The sequence below is a fragment of the Panthera uncia genome, chromosome B4 (assembly GCF_023721935.1).
Source record: "Panthera uncia isolate 11264 chromosome B4, Puncia_PCG_1.0, whole genome shotgun sequence".
Taxonomy (NCBI): Eukaryota; Metazoa; Chordata; class Mammalia; order Carnivora; family Felidae; genus Panthera; species Panthera uncia.
The window spans coordinates 97,068,579-97,094,795 of NC_064809.1; the positions used below are offsets into that span (position 1 = coordinate 97,068,579).

At 39.8% G+C, this 26,217-nt stretch overlaps 1 long non-coding RNA gene across 1 annotated transcript in view; it reads right to left on the reverse strand.

The window, feature by feature from the left end:
* Positions 1-755: 755 nt before the first annotated feature.
* LOC125920310 (uncharacterized) overlaps positions 756-26,217 on the reverse strand; it is a 73,993-nt gene continuing 48,531 nt past the window's right edge. The window contains exons 2-3 of the long non-coding RNA XR_007457014.1: positions 9,147-9,228; positions 756-2,576 (exon numbers count right to left, since the gene is read on the reverse strand). This is a non-coding gene — a long non-coding RNA (uncharacterized LOC125920310). The remainder of the gene's footprint in view (positions 2,577-9,146; positions 9,229-26,217) is intronic.

The following is a 26,217-nucleotide window of genomic DNA, read 5'->3' on the forward strand; positions in this document are numbered from 1 at the left end:
CACTGGGTACAAACCAAAATGTGTGTGTGTGCGCTCTGGCTTATATACAGGGACATATCCAAGAAATCTACGGTAACTGTCTTACAAAACAAACAAACAAACAGACAAACAGATTCAAATAACGGGTTTTCCTCTGATGATCGTTTTGTCACTATCTTGTTGCTTGCATATTTCTCTGCCTCCATTAGGAAACTAGCTTTCCAATATTGCACTATTTGATTATTTGCTAAATTGGAAGGTAACAATACTGCAACAAGAAAAGCAACAACCACTCGGGAAGTTAAATGAAATAAAAATAGAATGATGCATTTCAACTTTTCACCTCTATGCTTGAGTTATATTCACACTCACACCCATGTTCCATTTCATTGATTGAACATTCAAGAACATTCATTGACTGTCTGCCATATACCAGGAATTATGTTTGGAGCTATAAATAGGTGAACAGAACTAAGAATGCACCAATCCTTTTAGACTACAGTCTAAAAGATGCCAGGCGGGCCATTCACTCAATTGATAACTACACTGCAAAGTAGAATGTTACAATACCATTAGAGGAAAAAATTCTATACGTATTTTGAGCAGGGACAGATGATTCCAAGAGAACCAGTCAACTGATGGGAAGCTTCCCTATCAGCTCCCTTCCACGGGCTTTCTCACCCTCCCAGAGCCACCTGGAATCCATATGCACATCAGAAGAGCAAGACCTCCTTGGGACCACCTTTACTTCTTAGGACCAAGTCATTTCGAAGTTCAAAGATGATCCTCTTAACTCCATGTTCTCTGCTTATCCCTTACTACTTTCTTTAGCTTCTTTTTTTCTTTGATTTATTCAATCTTTTTGGTTTTGTTTTCATCATTGTCCGTCTTAACATACGCTATTTCCTAGGAATATCTCCTCTAGATAACTAATGTCATGGTGTATTGATGCTTGGTAGTTACCATATCAGAAAGTGGTCTTTTCTAACCTTGTTTCCAAATGATGAGAATTTATGTTACTTCAACACTTCCAGGCTCTTGGGCATTAAATGCCCTATATTTATGCCTTAAAGCATGCTTTCTGTCCTTGTGAATCAGGATCTGAGTCAGAGATATTAGATAGGGCCAGGCACTTTAGAAAAAGTAAGGAATCTAAAGAAAGATTTGAAGAGAAGAAAGGCACAAATAACACAATCACAGGAAGTCCCATGACACAGAGAGATACAAAACATGGGCTCTTTGAGGCAATACAATACAGACAAATATCCACTTACAGTGAAAAGCTATTTCCTTCATAAATTCTAGAATTTTTGCTCTTCTCTAAGGACCCTAATACTCCTATTTATTCATTTGCAAACCTTCCATTTTGATGGAACCCCAGTCTTTTGAACTAAAAACATTTGGGCTAGCTTCATCCCCTAGGATATAAAAGTAAAGGTTACATTTAAAGTTGAGAGGAATTTTCCAGCTTAATTTTCTATGCCTTGTTTGAGAAGACAACGTTGATGCCAATTCTTTTACAGATTGAGGAAGGTGTTTTTAGGAGGTAATTCTCATTGTACTTGGTACTAAGGGACAATGTGATCAAGTGAGAAGGTCACTTAGATCACAGATTTCTGTGTGCTAGATTGAGCTTTCTCAGTAGCTAGTATGATGCATGTTAAGTCATTTCACCTCTGGCTTCAGTTTTCTCTACACACAGAAGGCATTTTATAAATATTTATTGAGTGAATGAATTCATAATATTTACCACCTCACAAAATGATCAGGAAGAGCTAGAGTAGAGTAGGCAAGAATCATGTCTGCTTTGTTTATCATTGCATTCCCTGACATACTGCCATGTACACAGAATCTCATCAAAAACATAGTGAATTAATGAATAAATGCACAAAACAATACATTTAATAAAAGTTGCCCTACTTTACAAAGTTACTGAGAATACCTTGTTTTTAGGTTCACAGGGAAGGCAAACTATGTTGAACATACTTACCACTGTATGTCCAAATGCCTACCCCTCCAGCATTTGTAGGTGTTCGATAATAGATATGTTAATGAATGTTCAATAAAAATAGATATAAAATGATTTCAAAAGGTACAAAGCACAATACCAACATGAAGTGTTAAGAATCTCTTTCCCTCACACACCTATACCAACAACTTCTATAGAGAAAGGACTCCAAAGAAAGTGAGGAGTAATGATTTAAAAGAGGATGATAGAGAACCTTCTGACTCACACCTGGCTCTCAGGTTGTAAATGGCCATGTGACAGAACTCAAAATATTCCAAGGATATGCAGTGACAGGGGTTACATTTCTTAGGAACATAATCAAAATGTTGTTCTGGGTGTAATGGCTATGGGATTTCCAGCTGCAAGCCAACAGGAAACTCTGACATAAAATGGATTAAATCACAAAGAATATGTATTATCTCATTTAGAAAGAAGTCAAAGGTAGATGTAGACTAGCTTCAGGGTGAGTAAAATTTGGGACTTAATGCCTTACCCATTATTCCATTCTTTCAGCTCTGCGATCCACTGGGATGTCCTCAAATAGTTCCTTGTTGTCTGTCACATACCCAGGCTTTACTGAATGACACATCTAGTAGAGAAAGAAAAGGAGGGAATCTTTTCCTATGACTTGTTTTTATCTGCAAGGAAACCATTCTCAGAAGCGCCTCAGGAGAACAGTCCTCGCATCTCGTGGCGGGAACTATGTCACATGTCCATTCCAAAATTAATCACCATCAACGAAAATGAAACCAGTAAAATTGGCTTAGAGCTGTCAGGATTTATCCCTGTAACTGAAGATAATGGCAGTCTTCCCTGAGTTTTATGAGAGTGCCCCCAAGATGGCAGTAAGGAAGAAAGAGATGTGGGACCTTAGCAATTAGGTGGGCAGCAGTGTCTGCTAAAGGCAGAAATACTGTGCTTTCAAAATTATCAGTTAATGTATCTGATTAAGATTCTGCGGGTCTAGGACTTCAAAATACTGATTTTTTTCTTCAGTAAGAATTCAGAGGAAGGGAGCTGGAAAACTAGTGGATAAAATTGCTCAAAATTTTATGTTTCCATCGATAACGTCTCCATTTTGAGACAAAATCCCAAACAGTAGCTCTCAAACATCAGTGCCCTTCGTGCACAATAAAAAATACATTAAAATCACAACATTATACATAAACTTTCACTTCAAAACCCTCAGTGAAAACACTTGTCCTTACTACCTGTGAGCATAATACTTATGTTTTCTATCCCACTCTACTTTGCTTTTTTTTTTAACTGGTCATCTCAACCTAGTAAATAAGTTTCAGGAGGCAGTAATGGGCTGCAACCCACTGTTTGAAAAATATTGCTTATGCAAGCTTTGGAGATTCTCATTATTATTTTTTATAAAGCACATGACATAGCATTATTTATTAAATACAGTATTGTGATACTATTTCATCTAACCCTGTGAGGATCATTATTAGTCCCATTATATAGCTGATAAAACAGACTTAGCATGAGTGATTTGTCAGGATCATACAACCAGTGAGTACTAGGGGTGAAGTGGGGCACAGGGGTGGAAGGGGTATAATGTGGCAGACCTCAAAAAAAGGTGTTCTGATTTTAAATAGGTGTTTTAAAAGAAAAGAAACACAGTATTTACTTCAGTAAAGTCTTTAGGCTTCTTCAAATGGTAGCTGTGAAAAATAAAAACATAATCGGCACACCAGCATAATAAAAAAAAAAAAAATGGCCAAGTACAATCATTCATGGCTAATTACCTCCGCCAGACCAGAGAGTCATATAGTTCATCAGACAATCCATTATATCTAATTAAGGAAAATTAGTCTGAGACAACTCTGAAGCCTATTAGAGAAGGTTTTGTGCTAAGATTCCTAAAATGTTTTAGAGCAGATACAGCTTATGAACCATAAGAGGGTTCACAAAACCAGAACTCTGATCTGGAAAGATTAAAAACACTTGACCTGACCCAACTCTTTTCTCCCTCTAACTTCAGGGATCAGGTTGGCCCTAAAGGTCTTCTTTCATCCATCAAGGTGTCCTTTCTATACATCATTAAAGTTATTATTTGCACTATTAAATCCTTTGTAATTTACTTTTCTAGCCTAAGGTCAAAACCAGCTAAAGAACTGTCAGCCCAAAGACACAAAAATGAATGATGAGCTCTAGACTTCTCAGATTAGACAACTGGGGCACTTCAGGCCAAACGTACACTTGACACAACACAGAGATGGCTTCTCCAATCTTCTTTTTTTGTTTATTTGTTTATTTGTTTATTTATTTGAGAGAGAGGGGGGGGAGAGAGAGAGAGAGAGAGAGAGAGCGCAACCTGGAGAGGGGCAGAGAGAAGGAGAGACAAAATCCCAAACAGGCATTGCACTGTCAGCGCAGAGCTGATGTGGGGCTCGAGCTCACTGTGAGATCATGACCTGAGCAGAGATGGAGTGAGATGCTTAACCAACCGCGCCACCCAGGAGCCCCTCCAATCTTCTTTAGAAGAAAAAAGAACAGAGCTTTGCAGAGTTTTCCTTTGACTAGGGACAGACACTCAGTAAGGACTTGAAGTTTCCCCAGGTGAGGAAGCTAACCAGTGGAGGAAGTGGAGCAGCCTTGGGAAATGGAGAGGAAGGAGGAGCTGGGGATAAACAATGGCAGGATCACTCAAACTTTGCTCTTGGTTGTCTGTGACAGATGGAAGAGCCAACAAGCCAACAATCGTGGTACAGAGGGCCCAGTGCACCACGATGAACGGTGCCAAAGGAGCCGTTCAATCCGAGATGCCCTGTATGAAAAGTAAAGCACTGTCTTCACCTCAGAGGAGACTGTCAGACTCCCAAACCATGTTGGCCTCTTTTTCTAAGTAGCAATTTTGAGAAACCTGTGAAACCAGAAGGGCTGTGGGTCCAAAAGGCCATATTTTCAGAACCAAATATCAGAACTTGGGGTCCATGAAAGGTGTGTTCTTGTTTTGGTTTTGATTTACATCAATGTGGAAGGCTAAATAGGTTGCTCTGGTTGTGGATTTAATAAATCACTTCTATTGAATAGAATAAAATACATAAAGCAGGTGCTGTTCCAGTAAATCCAGGATATACAACCTTCAGGAAATCAAAATGGTTAAAATATTTCAGACATATTTGAGAATATGGCAGAATCCTTACCCACCCCCAAAAAAGAACACTGCTCAAAGTTTATATTTGAGTTACAAAAATTTTATCTATATACAACTTTAGAAATTTTACTTCTGTGTGAAGGGAGGGATACCCATCCATGATTCTGTGAACTATCCTTGTCAACATCTCAATATAACCAGTTCCTCTAGCTCATCTAGAAAAGTCAGAAAGTCTGGGATTCCGAGAACACCCAAGAGGAATTCAGGCTGCCTACTGGAAGGCAGAGAGCACATTAAGAGATGATCACGACTAGATTCATGAGACAGTGAAGCCAAGGACCAGAAAAGACACTCTACACTTCCAAGACAATCTGTGGTTCTCAGACTGGAACTAAGATGAAACCTCTTTTTCAGGTATCTTTGGCAAATAAGTTAACTTAGGAATAAGTAGAAGGACTCCATTCCCATGGGTGCCCAAAGGTAGGAGAGCTCTACGTCATGAATCGCCTTTGGGTCATCCTGTCAACATGATAACCAAGCACCAGTCGAGACAATTGGGATCATATCTGCCCTACAGAAGCTAGTGTTAGGAAAGGTATGTAATATCCAAAGGAGATCTTGGTTTCTGTGGCCTTAGGAACAAGCAAGAATTTCATGACCTGGAACTGGGAGGGACAATAAATCAGAGAATTTCTCATAAACCTTCGGACACTCAGCAAGTGTTGATACTGCTAACAAACACGCACTGTAGTACAGGCAATATTATAATGTATTAATGCATTTAATCATCACCACTACCCTATCGGGAAGATAACCATTATTATACCCATTTTGATAAAGTTTACTAAGGTTAAATAAATTGCCCAAGTTCACAGAGCTGTGATAGAACAAGGAGCCCAACTCAGAAAGTCTGTCCACAGACCCCATGCTCCTATCCATAAACTTTATTGCATACTTCTACATCTATACATGTAGTATAAATATGTGTATATGTTTCTCTGTGTGTGTGCGTGTGTGCACGTGTGTGTGTGTGTGTGTGTGTGTTACAATGATATCCAGTTTGTGCATTCTGTTGTAGAAACTAAATTGCTATAAGGTATATACTTTTAGCAGAAGTACTCGGGACTCATAAAAAGAATGGTAAGCACGATAGGAAACAAGAAATAACAAGGTCAAATGATTGCCAAGCCTTTGGAGTGGATTAGAGAAATTCCCCTACAGATTCAGCAGGTCTCCAGAAGATTCTGGCCAAAAAACAGAGTGCTTTCCTCCAGAGAAGTTATTAATGTTAATAACCAGGAGCATGGAGGATAACTTTACTTGACCAGATTTTCCCCGCTGTATATTTCACTTAATGATGTGGATTAAGCTAAGGCATAAAAATGAACTTCAGCTTTGCTGAAATTAGATCACCAGTTTCCCTGCTGGCCCATATTTATTAATAGAGATCCAGCTGATGGCTGTGTGAGAAGGGGCCTCAATAAAGGATGTGGGGGTGGAGCAGACTGCTGAGTACCCGCGATGCTTCCCCCTCTTGTGTACTAGCATTCCCTGCTTCAAAAACATAGACAAATGGGGCAAAAGGGCTCTAGCTAAATCACCTGATTCTGTTTCATGCCTTCAGGGAGAGGGATTCTTAAACCAAAAAGATTGATAATTTTTTACTACACCTTTTGCATTTTCATGGACACAGGTCCCACTTGTCCTTTGGTGTCCCATCTAAGCATTTTACAGCACTGACAGAAAAAGAAATTCTATTTCCTGCCCAAGTATAAACTTTAGTTTAAATTATAACCATTTCCTTTAAATGTTCCAAGAGCACAGAGAACTGTTGTGTGCCTCCTCATAGGAGTACCTATTACCATAGGCAGCATAATATTATTCTTTTGCACTTTTCTTCATTTTTTTAATTTTTTCTACGTTTCTCAGGAACTTCTCCAAGCCTCCGATGTAGTTTTTACTCCATATTAAGATAACTTTAAAAATAATATTGAGATAATTCATTCTACCAGTGGAAAATCCAAGAAATACGGAAAAGCTCCAACATTTCTCAGAGCTAACAACTATATATATAAATAGTCTCGTGTGACTATGCACATATGTGCTTTTGCCACTATTTCCCCATATCACAAATTATTACTCTCTATTACAAAGTAGTAGTCTTCAACCCAAGTCTGCGCATGGACTTCAGAGAGTCCATGAATTCTATGAAATTACACACAAAATTTGGGTAGGTGCTTATGTGTCTTCTTCCCAAGAAGGGAGTTGATTGTTTCCACCATATTCTCAAAATGGTGCATGACCCAAAAACAGTTAAAAATTCTCATTTAACAACAGGATTTGTAAAGACCACATAATATTCTACCATATTAACCAATCTTGTTATAGATTATACTACAATAAACACTTGTGTAACTAGATCTTTTCGTCCAGCTCCAACAATTTCTGAAGGGCAGAAGAAATTCTGAAATTAGAATTGCTCCAAGAATATTCACAGTTGAAGACGTTTAATACATGTTGTCAAACTGCCCTTTAGAAAGGTGGTATCTTTAGGGGTGCCTGGGTGGCTCAGTCAGTTGAGTGTCTGACTCTTGATTTTTGGCTCAGGTCATGATCCCAGGGTCATGGGATCAAGCTCTGCATCAGGCTCTGTGCTGAGCATGACCTCTTCTTAACTTGATCGTCTGTAAAAATCCCATTTCCAAATAAGGTTACATCCATAAGTACCAGGGGTTAGGACTTCAGTGGTTTTGGCGAGACACAATTCAATCACAACAAGCAGATAGTGCAATACCCAGCACTCAGTCGGCACTCCATAGCCATGAATTCTTATTATATGCTCATGTTGTAGGATCATTATCTTACAGAGAAGACTAATTTGGTCTAGCACGAGAGGTTCTGGCAAGTCACTGTGATATAACCTCACTCTGAGGAAATATTAATCAGCCCCCTCATGCTTTTGACTCAGAATAATGACCCATGGGGAAGAAAGGCAGCTATGAAACCAAAACATTTGCCATCACTGCATACAAGTCATTTTATAGCCAAGAAAAGAGAGAAAAAGGCAAGGATTTATGTGAGGTCTTACAATTAGCTAAAGCCAAATCAGGACAAGAACCCCAAATTTCTCACTCCTGGCTCCTTTCCTCCTTCATACAAATCTATCTACATATATTCAAAATAAGTATGATTACAAACACATTTAAAAATATGTCTATTGGGGCACCTGGGTGGCTCAGCTGGTTAAGTGTCTGACTCGATCTCAGCTCAGATATTGATCTCAGGGTTGTGAGTTCAAGTCCCATGTTAGGCTCCATGCCCAGCTGAAAAAATAATAATAATAAAAATAGATTGCTTATAGAATATTTTGCTCCTAGATTAGTCTGAATGACTAAGACCAAATAGAAAAAAAAATGACTGAAAAACAAACTGCTACATAAATATAGTCAACTGATCTTAGACAAAGGAGCAAAGGCAATACCACGAAGCAAAGATAGTGTCTTCAACAAATAGTGCTAGAACAACTGGATGCAAAAAATGCAAAAAAAAAAAAATTGATATGCACACAGACCTTACACACTTCATAAAAATAAACTCAAAATATATTCTATTTCTAAATGTAAAATGCAAAGCTATAAAACTCCTAGAAGATAACACAGGAGCAAACCTAGATGGCCTTGGGTGTAGTGATGCCTTTTTGGATATAGCACCAAAGACACAAACCATAAAAGAAACAATTAATAAGCCAGACTTCATTAAAATTGAAACTTCTGTCTGCAAAAGACATTATCAAGAGAATTAGAAGACAAGCCACAGACTGGGAGAAAATGTTTGCAAAAGAAGCATCTGATAAAAGAGTGTTACCCAAAATATATAAAGAACTCTTAAAACTCAACAATAAAAATACAAATGCAATTTAAAAATGGGCCAAAGACCTTAATAGATACCTCATCAAAGAAAATAAACAGATGGCAAATAAGCATATGAAAAGATAGTCCACATCATTTGTCATCAGGGAAATGCAAATTAAAACAACGAGATACCAGTACCCACCTATTAGAATGGCCAAAATCTGCAACACTGACAACATCAAACACTGGCGAGTCTGTGGAACAACAGGAACTCTCATTGATTGCTGGTAAGAATGCAAAATGGTAACACTTCGTTAGAAGACAGTTTGGTGGTTTCTTAAAAACAACATACTCTTACCATTTGATACAGTAATCACACTTGCTGATATTTACCCAAAGGAGCTGAAAATCATGTCCACGCAAAAACCTGCACGTGGATGTTTATGGCAGCTTTATTCATAATTGCCCAAATGTGAAAGCAACCAAGAAGTCCTTCAGTAGGTGAATGGATAAACAAATGGCAGTACATCCAGACAATAGGATTTTATTCAGTGCTAAAACAAAATGAGCTATCAAGCCACAAAAAGACATGGAGGAAATGTAAATGCATACTACTAAGTGGAAGAAACCAATTCAAAAAGGCTATATACTCTATGATTCCAACTATATGATATTCTGGAAAAGGTATAACTATGAAGACAATAAAAAGATCACTGGTTGCCCCAGGAGGGGGAGATGAATAAGGCAGTAAAAAATATTCTGTGTATTATTATAATAATGGATATAGTCATTATACATTTGTCCAGACCCAAAGAATGTACAAAGCCAAGCGTGAACCCTAAGGTAAACATGGACTTTGAGCGATTATGATGTATCAATGTAGGTTCATCCTTGGTTAAAAAAAAAAAATGGTGAGTGATGTTGACAATGGGGGAGGCTATGCATGTATGGAGGCAGGGAGTATACGGGAAATCTCTATACCTCCCTTTTAATTTGTTATAAACCTAAAACTTCTCTTTAAAAAAGTCTTATAAAAAAACCTGAGACAATTCTGGCCAAAATTAACTGCCTAGTTTAATGAAATCTAGTACTCCATCAATTGTAAGAAACACCACTATTTTATCTACCACCAAAAAAGAAAAATAACACTGCCAATTAATGTGTGATGTGCATTATAAGAAAGATACCTCTTAAATTCTGAAATATTAAAGTGTGAAAGTGTCTGAGTGTCAAAAGCCATGAACCGTGGTAACATAACCCCTCAGTCATTGGGCTAAACATGTCATTTATATACATTATCTTTCCTAGACCGGTTCAGTATAATGCAGCTTGATGGAAGGACAGGTAAGGTGGATTTTAAGACACTCCAATTTATTAGTCTAGATCCCTCAAGTGACCTAATTCATCCTCCTGATGTTTCTGTAAAACCAAACTTGTCTTTTATACCTCTAGGAGCAAGAAGTAACCGGTGGGAGAGAACATTCTGAGTCAAAGAGATGAGAGTAGAAAAGGAAGGAAAGCAAAGCGATTCTCTGTTAAAGCAGACATGTACAGCTAGAGGGAAGTGGGAGAATGACATTTCCTTCATAGATTCTCCAAAGGAAAATCACAAGGGATTCATCAACCAAGATCCAGACCCCAGACAACAGCTATAGAGGTATGATGAGCCCCCTGTGAGGATTAAGAACCTGCAAGGTTTGCTCTTGCCGTCTCTCTAGCCTGGCACAAGACCAGAGCCGTCTCTAGCTGGTATTTGCAAAGAACTGGTGAGGGGCCAGTTGGCTGCCAGGGACATGTTCCTGTACCATTTATCACACACAAATTGCTCTGCAGCTGGAAAAAAGAGTCATGATAGCTGCAGCCAATCAAGCCCAGCAATAGGAGCAGGCTTCCCTCCCTTTCTAGTCTCAACCCCTTCCTCAAGAGCAAACTGGCAAAAGCCCAGCAGTCATTGTGAGAAAGGGACCAAGGAGACCATGCAGACTATGGTTAAGCTAGTAGATAACTTGCCATCATGGTCATTCATTAAGTATTTATTCAACACCCACTATGTTCTAGCTCTTGGGGAAACAGTGGTAAACAAGACAGCACATACATTCTGGTATTTCTGATTTGGAGTAATTCGTGCCCTAGGCTCTTCACATCTACTTCCAGTTGCAGGGAGGGAAACTGCCACATACTGTTCCTTTGTTCAGTCCCCTCAACTGGCTCACGTTCTCCCACCAGCTCACATTCTCCTACCCTCCCAGCCCCTTCCACAGGATCAGTCATGGGAATGCCAGCTCAGCAGAGTAGCCCAGGAAAACTAACGACCCAGCTAAGCGAAGAAGTCAGCATTTCATCATAACTTTGGAATATTTGGAAGTGACTCACAGAAGAAAAAGGAAGGAGGACAGATAAGAGGGGTATGGTTGAGGTTAACAAGAAACAGTACGGCCTCACAGCCCCCAACCATGCGCTGAATAAGTTTACTGCAATTTTCTTGGGAGGATAAACACTGCCGGCCATTCAAGCTGACAGTGGGAGCCGGACGGTTGACATTTACAACAATGCTCAATGCAAATCAAGGCACTTGGCCCCAGAAATGGAATTTCATAGATTTATCCTTTGAAAGGCCATTTCTCTGACTAGTCTGGGTCAGCAGTTAAGCTGAAAGAGAAATATTTCTATTATTTGGCAGATTTTTCCAAAGCATCTAGTTCATTAGGCAAGAGAGGCCTTTAAAAAGTCTGATTCTGGTGTGGTCGTCAGGCAAACAGAATGAGAAAACATCAAAGAAATCCCATTTCCAGAAATGATTCAAACAAATACTTCCTCTGCAGTCCCTAGTGTTCCAAGCACAGGGGTGGACCTTGCAGTCCAGGTGTCCTGGCACCTTTCCAGTCTGCAAATATCTGCAAATAACATGCTCTGATAACTCTTGTGGCTTCGCCTTGAATAAGCAAAACTTTCCATGCATGCCACTGTCACTTATTATTGCAGAAACGGATTAAAACCCAGAGCCATGCACTAGTTGGGTGACCTTGAAAAAAGCCATAATCAAAGTCTCAGTGCGTTGCACCTGCTGTTCCCTCCACCTATGTAAATGTAAGCCCCACAATAATCAGTAATTCCCAGATGTACTGTGTTTTATTTTCCTTAGAGCACTTAATATTTGAAATTATCTCACTTATTTTTGCTTGTTTATCACAGTTGGCTTCCTGAGATCAGAGACACTAACCGCCTTATTCATCTCTGAGTCCTTAGTACTTAAAAAGAATGCCTGGTACCTAGTAGATAATAAATACCAATTAATATTTGTTATGTAAATAAATAAAAGGTGTTCAAATTATTTGAATCAGAGTTCTATAATAATAATAATAACATATTATTATTATTATATAATAATAATAATTACCATATATTATATATTAATTAATATTATCTATATTACATATTAATATTATACATTATGTATCAATATATTAATTATATTTTATATTAATTATATAATATTTTAATATAATTAATATATTATATAATTAATATAATAATTATAATAATGTAACTATCAAGCAGGCTAGTTCTATTACTATTATTATTATTATTATTATAGAAAATACCTGCCTTGTAGGATTCTTTTAAAGATCAAGCAAGATTCGGTTAACAAAAGCAGAGCCTGGCACATTGTAAGATGATCCATAAATATTAACACAAAAAATATATTAGCATTCCTAATTCCACAAAGCCCTTTTCTCAGATAAATTTCAGAAATAAAAATTCTAAAATAATTCATACTTAGATACGATTAACTAATAATGGCTCAATATATGATATTTATAATATTCTAAGCTACCATCCACTGAAAATGCATTATAAATTCAATAAAACTTTGTTGGGGAAAAAGAACACTGTAATATATTCATCACTTGTGATGCATACCAATTTCAAAAATCAAGAAAAGTGAGAAAGTTTTTTTTTTTTTTTAAATCTGGTATCTAAAGCTAGGTTTTAGCCCAGATGAATAACTCTCTACTAGTACAGTTGCAGATAGTGAAATGGGTGGTGGGAGAGTTAGTGGGGAGGGAGTCTATCCCACCTTGAATTACACAGTACGATGCTAGGTCCTGGCCCAGGTTTGGAGTGTGAGCAATAGTTCTTGCGTTTAGACTAGGAAATAAGCAAAATAATGAGCACATGTACTGCCGACTCTCAATTTGCTCCAGTAACTAGGGTCAGGATACGCTTGACTAGTCAAATACCCTGAGAAATCAGATTACTAAAAGGCAGCGGCTGGAAAATAAAGGACAGACCGAGTGGACACCCTCCTTTCACCATGTGAGGACAAAGAGGAGCTAAATTCTCTTTCATTAAGTACAATCAGATTCATCTACTCTGTAATGGAAATATTGTGGGTTTTGTATTTTTTTATTTTTTATAGTTACCATGCTGTATATTACATCCAGGACTTATTTATCTTATAACTGGAAGTGTGTACCTTTGAACTTCGTTTACCTTCACTGGTTTTAATTTTATCCCCTGAGGGGTTAATGACCAAATACCAGGATGACAAGAAAACAAGAGACCTACATATTCCAGGAGCTTAACAGTCAAGACACAGCTGACCCATCCCCCTCTCCCTCACGAGTGTCCAGTTTCTTCTACTGAATGAAAAGTACTAGGGACCCATCCATAGCATTTAATGTGCCTCCTCTTTTCCCATTTTCTCACTAACCACAGTTAGCAACAGTGAGAGTTCAAAGGTCTCAGAATAAAGGCTGAGATCCTGGAGGGAGAAGACAGGAGGCATTTTCCCGCTAAAGCCCTATCTCTGATGTCCATACTTGAGGTGAATTGCTCCCATAACGATATGTTCATTTATTTTTCTTTTCAGACCTGAACATAAAATAGGAGTTAGACTGGCAGACAACATATTCAAGAGGTCCAGACCAAGTATACGGGGATGCCCTCTTGTTCGTTGGGAGCCGGCGTGATCACCAGCAAGTCAAGACCTTCCTCTTGCATTTCTTTGTCCTACTTTTCAAATAACAGATTGGGGGCAATTAGAGGAGGCAGAGGAGGGGCAAGAATAAGAACAAAATTAAAAGGTCTGTTTCCAAATGGAACATCAATATATTTTCTTAGGCCACCTGCCAGCTCCTGAGCCTGGGGAGCCATTACATTGTCTGAGAGGAAGAAGTGGGCTAGTTCTAGAATAGAAAAAAATAAAAACAGCTTCGATGAGCATTACTCACCGACCTGTCTAAAGACGGACCCCTCAAGGTCAGACAGAATTTCCAAAGCTGTGAATCCATACAAGAGGCACTATTTCCAGGAAAGGCAAAACCCAAGGTCAGATGGAAAAATAGCCTCAGCTACATTGGGGTTTCTTTTGTTTTGTTTTCCTTTGTTTTGTTCTCCCTAAAAGGAGTCTATAAATCAATTGGCTTCTTTGTGCCTTCCCCTGTACAATACGGGGCAGATTGCCCAAAGGGGAAAAAACCTCCATCCTTGTCAGACTAAAGAGCAGCTTGGGTCTGGGCAGGGCACACTAGAGAAGGGACAGCCATGTGTGGCACTCACAGCGTTTCCACCCATTCCAGTACCAGCTCTGTGCCCTCAGCAGCAACTTGAGATGAGCTTCCCCGCACAGCCAGCCTTGCCTCTGCCGCCCTCCTCTCCAGCTGTGAACACCAGCCCCAGATGCATTTCCTCTAACACAACCCCACTGTGGAGAACCCCATACAGATAACCAGATGATCAGATAAACACATCAGGGAGTCACCCATCCTGTTCCCTGCAAACAAGATGCCTGAGTGGCTGCAAAAGGAACAGAGGATGTCACCAGGGGGTTTACTCTTTAAGTTCTGCTCTGCCTTTGACCACACATACCCAACACAACTGAAAACCCTGACCCACATAAAGTCGTGTTTGTTCCAAGGCTCTTTGGAATGAGTAAAAGCCCCTCCCATCTCCACGGACAACCATTTCAGTACATTCCCACACCTTCCCAATACAATACAAAAGGATTTTTTTTTTTTTAAATAAGCCGATGACCTCTTTACAAATGTGATCAGCTAGCTGTTAATTTGGAGCAGTAGAGAGCTAACTGTATAAGCCACTGGCTCAGTGTTAATACAGTTGGTACAAATAGATATTTGAACTATTTATTTTAACCTTGTTATCAAATTTTTACTTCTGGTCAGGTAAAGGAGTTGCTCTAGAAACATAAGCTCAATGACTGATTTAAGATCTTACAAAGATCACATTTGCAACTTTAAATTAAACCAAGAAGGTATGAATACCTACAATCAATAGCTTCGAACTCCACAGACCTACTGTAAGAAAGCACTTCACTCTACACCCTGATGTGTGCACTCACAGCCATGTGTGGCTGAAATAGAAGTTCCACAAAACAGTACTCACTCTTGATATTCTCCATTCCATTTTTTCTTTCTAAAACAATGCTGCTGCAAGTTGAAAGCCACTCTATTGAGTTGACAAACCCCTCATGGGTTGAGGACAGCATTTTTTTTAAACTTGGCTTTAAATTATACCTAGAAAACAATACTAACAGCCCCTTCTCTATTTCTCCACTATCTAATGCTTTCTCACTAAAAGCACAAACATCCATATATTCTCAGAAATGCATCGTTCAGAGTGTTGGTAAGAGAAAGGGTAATGGATGGGGAAATTTTTGTTTTTAGATAGTACAAACCAGAAAGTATCAGATGAAAACTTTCAGGGGGACTGATGAAATGTCTCTAAAACTACCCCCACAGTTGCCTTATAATGTCACATTCAACCAGTAGGCCCTTAGTCCCTCCCATGGACCAGACCAGGTGCCATGGGAGGCTCATAGAGGGGAGACTAGAGGGGGCAGTAATGGAACTCTTTGCTGCTTGCATATTCCCCACCAGATAGACGCTGGGGGCAGAAGAATCAGCCCAGGCCAAGATGCCTCTCTACTCTCACCTCCAGGAAAGGCATGCTCAGGAATGCAAGCCCACGCTCCTGGTGACTGCTACAGGAACACCTGAGCTCTCTTCCCCTTCCCTGTATACAGCTAGGGAAGAAATACCCCTAGAATAGAGGAGCGTTATTCATCTGACAGAAAGCAGAGAAGGGAAGCTGTTTATATTCAAGAGTCTAAATTTTACTATTAATTGTTAAATATTCATATCTTGGCAGGGATAAAGAGTTATAAAGAGTTTCCAGCCCTACCTTTCTCCTTCCATTTCCTCTTTTCATGGGAAAGAAGGGAGAGTTGGAACAGTAAAGAGAAAAAGGAGGAGAAAGTAGGGGTGGGGGAGGAAGGAAGAGAGAAGGAAGGAAGGAAGGATGGAAGAAAGAAGGGATGGAGGGAGGGAGATCTCAATTCACTTAAACTCAGAAAATCTTTTCTTGTACCTTTACAGTGCATCTTTCAAGGAAGGCTACATGGGGCCAAAAGTATTTGTGGAGTCTTAGCTGGGTCTTTATGAAAGCACAAAAAAAAAAAAAAAAAAAAAAAAAATCACACATGTACCAGGGTGTGATGTGAAATGTGTGAAACTAACACAATTTATTCTAAAGTGTAAAATGCATCCTCAGTGCCTTTGTAGAAGTGATGCGAAGTAATCAGTAAAAGGTATAAAGGTCACTCAACCATTACTGTTTTGTCTCAAATAGGCCCTGTGGATCTCCTACTACTTGAGTCATTTTGATGGGTCACCCACCCCATTGGCTTAGTTTCTGCCTCTTCTTTCAGTCGATCCAAATGTCCTAAAGCAGCCACAGCTAACATTTAGAGTTAATCATTTCTTTTCCAAAACGACTCTGTGTTGTTTGGGGTGGGGGTAGGAGGCCCAGGAGGCATCGAGGAAAGCAGTAATTTAGCACGGATGGCAAGCAAAGACTACAACTATTTTTTAGAGACTGAAACATAAAGTGAACTCATCAGACTTTCTCTTAATGCCATCTTGATGCTCTCAAAGATCTCCCTTCAACTGACTGCTCTGTTTCCGTTGCCAGCTTACCTGTTAGCAGACTCTCACCACCCGGAAGGCCATGTTTTCAAGCCAATCATGAGGAAAGCGCTTAACTTGAGCTGAGTCTAAGATAAGTGCTGTACTCCAACACCCCACCCCCGTTTTGATCTTGAAGATACAACTTAATGTTTTATAGGTTATCAGCAGGGCCCACTTCATTGAATTTTCTTCTCTCAGCAGGAATCTAAATTTACATAAGGTCACATTCAGAATTCCCTGATGTCAGCAAGCTAAGTGAAAGTGTGTGTGTGTGTGTGTGTGTGTGTGTGAGAGAGAGAGAGAGAGAGAGAGAGAGAGAGAGAGAGACTCATTTAAAACTTCAGCCTGGGAAGAGGTTAGAGTGGGAGAGAGCCAAAGCATAAGAGACTCTTAAAAACTGAGAACAAACTGAGGGTTGATGGGGGGTGGGAGGGAGGGGAGCGTGGGTGATAGGTATTGAGGTGGGCACCTTTTGGGATGAGCACTGGGTGTTGTATGGAAACCAATTTGACAATAGATTTCATATATTGAAAAAAAATAAAATAAATTTAAAAAAAAAGAAAAAAAAAAAAGAAAACTTTAGCCTGGGGTAGAAATGAAGCTACACAGCCCTCCCTAGAAGTAAAACCATTCTCTGTAGTGGAAATTAGCTTGATGATAAGGAAAATATATAAGTGACATCCGCCTTGCCATAGAAGGAGGGCATCACCAGCATGGCATTCGTCATCTCCCAGAGGACCTTCCTAGGTTAGGTTTTCTCTGAGAATAGTCATGTCACAAATGTGTACTAGGAGTCAGAAGAACTGGGCTTCAGAACACCGGCTTTGCCCTTTACTAACTTTGTGACTTTGAACACGTAAGTAAACCTCTCTGCCCTCTTCCCTCAAACACACAGGAGCACACACACATGAAATCTTAAAATGCCAGTACTTGATTAGATGATCTCAAAACTGATTTCCACTTACAACATTCTATTCTAAAAACAGGAATCAGTTTAACCCCTGACAAATAATGTGTTGGCTAAAAATCTCCAGGGGCACCTGGGTGGCTCAGTTGGTTAAGCGTCCCAACTCTTGATTTCAGATCAGGTCATATCTCACAGTTTGTGAGTTCAAGCTCCGCATCGGGCTCTGCACTGATGCGGTGCAGCCTGCTTGGGATTCTCCTTCCCTCTCTCTCTTCCCCTCCCCCGATCTCAAAATAAACAAACTTTTAAAAAATAAAATGAAAATAAAAATCTCCAAATTGCCAGAGTCCCCCTAACACATAACAAATGCCCCCTGCATTTGGAATGGAGGTTAATTTCACCGCAAGGCTTCCAAGCCAGGGTGGTTCATTCCTTTTTTTCCAGTCAATAAAATGTTTTGAACATCTGCTGCATACCAAGCACTGTCCTGAGCATAAGTGAGCCTCAGACAGAGAGGGAAACAGATTTCAAAACCAGCAGCTCTAAAAAGAGGTGGGAAATAGCAAGAGGGAAAGAGAAAAGAGAAGGAAGAGAAAAGGAATATGTCAGCACACTCCTTCCAGCACAGGGTCCTGACGTTTTTCACATAAAGGTCTATGAAGTTATAGGACACTAAGTGCTGAAAGGGAACTAGATGAACAGGTACTTGTTGGGTTTTCTTTTAACAGACTTTATCCTTAAGAGCACTTTCAGGTTCACAACAGAACTGAGTGGAAAGCACAGATTTCCCACATACCTGCTGCCCCCAAACCCCCACGGCCTCCCACACTGTCAACATCAGCTGCACCCAACTGGTACATTTGTTACAATGAACTTACATTGACGCAGCGTTGTACTTATTTTTTCAACTGATGGAATTCACATAGAACACTGATAATCAAACCATAAAACCACCTTTTAAGCTTTAGCATGCTTGACTAATCTGTTTCTTTCTTTCTAACCCAACTCCTCAACCCTTAAGGAACCAGAAAGGACAGAAATAAGACCCAACCTGCTTCTGAAAGTCTGGTGATGATCTGGTGAACCTTGGAGGCTTACAGTCAGGGGAAGGAAATTCCCTTTGGCCACTGGAGCAACTGTTAGCAGTGGGGACTGCTCTTGGAGAGAATGGCTAACCTGGGCATTCTTCCCCCCAACTCCTCGCCCCTCTCCCTCGCAACACAATATTATTCTAGCTTATAATGCCTCCACAAACTCTCCTTTTGCCAAGGAGGCTGGGGAATATTTCTAAGTATCCTTTTAGACCCTTTATAATCCTAATTTAGGCCATGCCCCCAAGGCGGGAACAAATAGTGCAGAGACTCAGATTTAGGAGGTAACACAGCTCCCACTGAGGGATGTCATAAACTCTTTGAGGAATGCTTTTCCAGACTACACAGTACTTCTACCCAGACCACCACCATGAGTCAGATTCAGATACATCTCTTCCTCTCTTGTACCACCTTCTTGTCTTGAGAATCACTGCCCTTGGGAAGCCAAGAAGTTAGGCAGAGTGCACTGAGGTGGTGTGACAGGGTAAGTATTTCTGTGTTAGAAGATCACCGTCCATAATACAAATGTACAGAACTAAAACAAGTTAACATACCGTCCCAATTATTTTTCTACTTATCCTAACCAAAATGCTTTAATTAAAACTAGGTCTAGATAATAAACCACACACAGAAAATAACATAATAATCATGTTCTGATATGATAAATATGCTGTTTAGGCCTCTAAATGTATGGGAAATTAGCTCATATTTTAGGAGTCAAGAAACAATACGAGCTTATATGGTTAATAAAAAGATTTTTTTGTTAGATTCCACCTACATGTAAGAACTTTGCTTTATTCATCAGGGATAATTTCAGCCAGGAATTCTATCTATGGGCACCACCAAATTACAGAAGAGGAAAAGAAAGGCATACTAAATATGCCCAGTCTTCGTTCAAATTCTAGTTTACAATTCCACCTGTCCCTTCCCTGCTCTGCCTAACATTCCTGTCCACTGGGCAGGCAGACAGGGGGTCAGGGAGACAGACCCACTTGGGGGACAGCAACCGCTGTCATGATCTGAGCATAGAGATCAGATCTGAGTCCAAGACAGGAGAGTAGATTCTAGTCTCAGATGGATTATAAGCTTTGCGACACTAGTTAAGTCTTCATTCCTCTCAGTGCAGGATTCTCATCTATAAAAAAGAAGGTACTGTATGATCTCTGCGGTTCCTTTCAGTCTCATAACGCCACACCAGTTGGATTTGGTGAAACCAATCCAACTGATACAATCATTGGGGCTTTTCATAATAAGGAATCTTCTAGAAAAATACTTACAGTCAAGAACTATGTAGGTACACCATCTCAAGCAACTAGTTACAAGCATATTCTACCTACAGGTCTAGTTTTGAGCATCAATCCCTTCTTAGGAGCAAGTAAACGATCACTAGTCAATTTGGGGGTAATCAGCTTTTCAATCCTGTCCTGTTTCCTGGTTCACCGTCAGTCATGTCTCCGTGTATCCTGAAAGGACGTTCAGTGACTGCATTCTTCAATATCTTCCTGAAAGGGCTCCATTACACAGTTACAAAATTTTGACAGCTCTTTTCCTTTGTTCCCCGCTGTTCTTTTCCTGTCTGTTTTCTTATGTATGTTCCTCCTATACTTGTGCATCCTGTGCATAGCATTAAGTTCGCCGTGCCTACATATTTTCTCTTCTAGCAGACTTTCATGCAGTGGACTTGGGCTCAAGACATTGCAGTGACTGTCCCTAAAACTTCACTTCCCAGGGCGCCTAGGTGGCTCAGTCGGTTGAGCGTCTCACTTCGGCTCAGGCCATCTCATAGTTCATGGGTTCGAGCCCCACATCAGGCTCTGTGCTGACAGCTCAGAGCCTGGAGCCTGCTCTGGATTCTGCATCTCCCTGTCTCTCTGCTCCTCCCTTGCTCATTCTCATTCTCATTCCCTCTCTCCCTCTCTCTCTCAAAAATAAAATAACATTAAGATTTTTTTTAAAAAAAGACTTCACTTCTCTGCACTGCCTGCCCACTCCCATCCCCCCTCACACATATATGTCTCCAATCCCATAAGTAAGGATCTCAGACTACCTGATCTTCATATCATTGATCACTCCCTAACTTAGCTCAGATACCAGGAATTGAAGGACGTGAGCCTCAACCCAATCCACAGACATGTTATATCTGCCCCCACCATGCTTTAACATCCACAAACATATCCAGATATCTGCTCTTAAAACTCTGGGCCCCAAGTGCATTGCAACAATCAAGAGAGGCTGAACATAAATGAGCACGTGCACTCCAGCTCACACTGATGCCCAGTCCAGGAACAGTTACCATTTATTATCCCATTTGGACTACTGCCTTCCCATAGCTAGCCCCATCTACACTCCACCTGGTCACTAAAGGCATTTCAAGATGCCACCCCAGGTCTCCATGATGGCAGGAGTTTTAAATTTACCTCAGAAAACTAAATGTGGTCTAGGCAGAGCAAAGCTGCTTTTCTGTAAAATGTTACCAGAAAGACCCTAAAGAACTTGGGACCCAAAGTTTCCAGATCCTTGCACATTTCAGTAATCTTCACACATGAAATCTAGCCTTTACTTACAATATGGGCTTTACTGGATTGGAAGAGACATCTCCCTTTTCTACACACAGAAGTTAGGAAATGATAATAACAGCAAAGGAAGGGAAAGGAAAGGGGGAAGAAGTAGAAAAAGAAACAATACTAGAGAATTTATAATTTCAGAAACAAAGATTCATCATATTTGGGGAAAATGACATGAAACTCTGAAGTAAAGCCATTAAAACATGGTCTCTATCCTTTAGTTTTTAACATAAAACAAACCCGGGGTCAATACAGGCAAATTTATTTCCTTTTCCTCATTCTCAAATCAATTCAAATGAAAGTTTATATTCACTAGGCACAGGACTAGCATGTATTTCTACTCCTTCCTCATGGGCCTCGAAGACATCGCTAATGGACTAGGACCCCATTCTATGCTGAACCTGGTAAGTCTTCTAGTTCTTCTCAGTGTGAGGTGCTGGGCAATCCTGGATCTGGATGGCAGGATGAAGCTGCTTCTCCATCTGGCGCCATAAGCCTCTTCACACCTTCTGTACACTAAGGAGTAGCTCTCTAAGATGTGTCTGAGTAGGGATATGGTAGAGGGGAACGTTTGGGGGAAATTAGTAAGAAATGTCAAGTGAGGAAGACAAGATACGCTTTCCCTGCACCAAGTACAGAAGAAACAAACCTTTTCTCAGGGGATTTTATATAAATTATCTCACTAAACTCTCAAAACAATCCTATGGGCTGTATTCTTACAACCTATGTCTCGATGGAGACATCGAGGTTACCCAATTAATAAGCAGCACAAATCTCAGCATGTAGCTATGTCATTCTGAAATCAGCCTAGAATATAGGTGTCCATCTGGTCCTATCAGCCCATAGATATGGGCAGTTTGGCTCATACAATTTTTTTTAATGTTTATTTATTTATTTTGAGAGAGAGAGCATGACGCACGCATGCCCAGGGGAGAGGCAGAGAAAGAGGGAAGCAAGAGGATCCCAAGCCGGGCACTATCAGCATACAGGCTCTGCACTGACCGCGCATGGGAGCTTGATCTCACAAACCAAGAGATCGTGAGCTGAGCCGAAATCCAGAGTTGGCAGCTTAACCTACTGAGTCACCCAGGTGCCCCGGCTCTCACCATTTTTTTTATGTGGTGCTACCTTTAAATGTGACATATTTCCTCTAAGATGTCAGAGTTCCCATGTGGTTTGAAAACTGAGAAGACCACATGGCAACAATTAACTTGAGCTAAAGTAGAGCAGCTAGCTTCATTAGATGGAAACTGCTCCTTTTTCCAGTCTGCCTCAACCTCCAGCCCCCCAAGCGTGCATGTACATGAACACACATGTGCGCATGCACAGGCACACACACACACACACACACACACACACACACAATCACACACTGCACTCCATGAAATGCACGCACAGTAAGTACAATGGCTTCATTCACTATGCAAACAGCCTGTCCCTAGCCACAGAACACATCTTTGTTCTTTGCTTATCCTGGACGTTAATCCCACAGTGGCCACGCTTTCTACTTCATTGTCCACCAACCTCCTACCTGAAGTAACTCTTCTCACACATTCTCACTCCTTTTCAAAGTTCTCTTTTCTTAAACTAGCACTGTTGGCTTCTACAATAGTTGACTTTCCTCCCTGGTCCTTCATGATAATAGCAGGCCTTCAAGGGGCTGCATAAAGGCCAGAAGACTCACCATCAAATTCCTGTGAAACTAAAATCATGCATATTGACTGATAGGAATTTAACACTTTAATGGCACCATTAATTTCTATTTTTCCACAATCACGTTGCATTGCTATTTACCTATTTTATCATTTTGTATACTCCAGGCCCAGAAAACAGCAAGTGAAACAACCTACACAAAAGAAGAATCCAGAGAATATTTTTTCCTCCTAAATTAGCAGACATGGCATATTAAATACTAAAAACTATCTAAAAACAAAGCAGTGTTCAATAAAAATCTCTGTGTTTATGTTCACTCCTCTGCACTAATTCCTACCTTCATTATAGTATCCTATTCAGAAAGATGATCTGAAAAGTTAACAATAAAATGTATCATCCAAGACATTATCCTTGCATAAGCTTTGAAAGCACAGCTTGATATGCAAAGATACTTTACAAAGAGAAAAAAAAATGTGCTATATTAACTGACAAGAAAAATCTGGATTGCTGTGTATCAGGTGTTAGTAGGAAGGAAGGCTAGATGGAAAGGTCAATAGTGGGCAGAACTATTTATCGCTAAATTATCTGGGTAGCAGCCTTACGAATGATTGTTTGAGTAATCCATTAGTGACTGGTCTTGGTCTCAAGCTGCCTTACAAGGAATTCTGCTCATTGGCTAATAATGCTCTAGCAATGTCCTAACGTGTTTACTCAGATATGTTAATTCACTCAAAAGTAATTAGCAGGCCTAAAAGACTCAGTCCTGGGAGTCATACTAGTTACGTGATACAGCCATGCCATATTTTCCATGTTAACAAATTCTTTTCTATTGCATCCAGCTGAAGGTATGGCCTCCTTTAATGTTTGTGACTCATGTAGTAGAGGCAAGACTCTTGCTGAAACAAGTTCCGATGATCGAAATCTTAGACATCAAGCCCCTGGGCCTCCCAGAAGCTCCAAATTTTCTTACTGTGTGTGCCTCTGCCTTCGGATGTCACAAAACACTGCTGGCTCTCTTACCCCTTAACTACTATTGCTTTAAATGCATTTAAGGAAGCTGACTAAAATTAACTTGGTAACATTTTTTAAAAGTGAATTAAATGTTTTAAGTGAATGCATGAATCTGTCAATATTATCAGAAAAAGCAAAGAAAACTGGAACTCATTAGAAATTTTTAAAAGAATCCTTCCTAGAGACACTAATGAATGCTCACTTCATCTGGTCTCATGAATAAAACTTCAAGGTCACACAAGAGAAGTGTCTGATTATTAGACAACCACTTTACCACATTAGTGGAGTCAAACTAAATTCTCAGTATGAAAGCCCTTTTTCTACCTTTCGGAATACATACGATACCAATTTGTGACGGATTCTGCTGTGAGATGGTGCTCTAACATTGGGAGAATGAGTTCTCTTCTCCTGAGCGCACACTGACTGACTGAAGGATTGGGCTGAGGAGAGAGATGTTCAAAAGCACAGGAAATGATGAAAGTAATTCAGTCCAGGATTTGAGATATTCCAAAAGTAACCTACAATGGAGATAATCTACATAAAGAATAAATATGAACAAATTACTGAAAACAACTAACTTCAAACTCAGCAATCTCTATCAGATTCTGCTATGGCAAATGGTTGGCGGAAAGCTACGCTTTTGGCCACATTATCAGTGAAGGAAGTTGGTAGTACTAAAAACAAAATTCACAAAACTATTTTGGCTTCAGTTGGAACAAAAACAACATGCTCTTTTAAGGAACTGATATTGTAGAGACTTGATGATATTCTAGGAAATGAACATGAGATAATGTTTTCAAAATAGCCCCATGACAATGTCAATGAGTAATTTCAGTTCTTATCACCATATTATGTAGCTCATGAGCAGTACTGATACTGAGGCAAGGAAAGGTGTTAGAATGTTTAAAAAAAAAAAAATTAATGCCTTCCCCCTTCCTCCCTCTGAGGAAAACAGCTAATGAACAGCCACTGCTGATGGATAAAAGCCTAACACTGCTCAGTCATGGGGGAAAAAAAACATCTGAAAATGGGTTTCGCTATTTCTCAGCATACACTGAACCAAATATCTCAATCCAGTATCCATCAATATACATATGTCCAGCTTCATCATCAAAAGAAAAGTTATGGAAAACAGAGCCCTAGATCATTTAAGCTAGAAAAGGCTTTAAAAATCATCTGGCTTGCGCCCACTGACACCCAGAGATATTACATAACTTTCCTCAATTACACAGCACATGAATTACAGTCACATCTCCAGAACCAAGTCCTCTGCTTTCTCCTCCTCCTGGTTCTATGTCTCTTCTTCTTGTAAAAACAATATGGATCAAGAGATCAGGGAGATTTGCAGAAGCCCTATTGCAATTCTGCACAAGTACAAAACACTACACACTCTGGTTCCATTTTTCTCACCTTCCATTCACTTCTAACACAGTGTAACTCTCTCTGGGACACTTTTTCCACCCCCACCTGCTTCACATCTTCGCTGACAGTTTCTCCTACCCCCAAGCCAGATAGAGTTAGAAACTCCCTTTGGCTCAGCTCCTATAGCCAGAGTAATTTATTACCATGCTGTATTTTCACCAACTGATAACCTTTCTATCTCTTACCACGCCCACAACACTACGATTTCCTGGGAGCAGTGATTTCAGCTTACTTATCTTTGTGGATGCTATTATACCTAGTCTTAGAAAAGATCAATAATTGATTATTGAATAAACAAATGTTACCAAATTTTTGCCTCTGTGAACATTAGGAATAAGCAGACAAACTAACGTGATAATATAGAATATTACATGTATACTATATAAATATTTTTTCAAATTGCAGAAGATCCATGATTCAGTGTTCTACAATTTCTATAATTAAAAAAAGAAAAGAAAACATGGGCCACCTGGGTGGCTCAGTCAGTTAAGCATCTGACCCTTGATTTCAGCTTAGGTCATGATTTCACAGTTAGTGAGATCAAGCCCCGCGTGGGCTCTGTGCTGTCAGCATGGAGGCTGCTTGGAATTCTCTGTCTCCTCTCTCTCAAAGTAAATAAATAAATATTAAAAAAGAA